Here is a 760-nt window from a genome sequence, read left to right on the forward strand (position 1 = left end):
CTTGTCACCAGTTTTTCCCCCCCCGCCGGCAAAAACCCCCTGCCGTGTCTCCTGGGAACGGGTGTGTCACCACCTCCGGGTGCCACTGCAGAGCGCCAAGTCCCCTCCAGCTGCTTGGCAGGCACATCCCTTGGCCGCTCACCCGCTGACCCACCAAGGTGTGTCACTGGTAAGCCCTAACATGCCCTTATCCCACCCCACTGCTTAATTAGTCAGCCGATAGGTGATTAGTCACCCGAGCCCTGGGCTGGCTCCAGCTGATCCAGGCTCAACACCAGGCAGGGAGGGAACCACCCTTCTGCCCGGGGACTGTAGAACAAGATGGTGCCCGCGCCTGCTGCCAGCAGAGCCAGTCCACAATTAGGGACACAAACAGCTCGCCCTCAGCGACAGGCACCAGGCTGAGCTGGCAAAGCACCAGCAAGCGCCTGACACCAACACCCAGACCCGGCAGCGTCTGGCCAGGTGTGTCCTGCACGGCCACGTCTCCTGTGTCCTCCCTGCCTGCCACCTACTGAAATCCCACCCAACACCCAGACCCGCGGACGCAGACAGAGGTCCTAATGTTTGTCTGTCTTCCTCAGCATTCCAATCTATTTAAACCGGCACTAAACCCCATCTTCCCCAGTCACGCCTGGCGTGCTCAGGCCAGTAGGGGTAAGAGATTTCCTTGTCAGTCTCAGCCCACGAGCTTTTCCGTTTTATTTTCTCCCCATCCCGCTGGGGAGGAGCGAGAGCGGCTGGGGGGGGGCCCGGGGGG

This window comes from Buceros rhinoceros, unplaced genomic scaffold, assembly GCF_000710305.1.
Source record: "Buceros rhinoceros silvestris isolate BGI_N320 unplaced genomic scaffold, ASM71030v1 scaffold11945, whole genome shotgun sequence".
NCBI lineage: Eukaryota > Metazoa > Chordata > Aves > Bucerotiformes > Bucerotidae > Buceros > Buceros rhinoceros.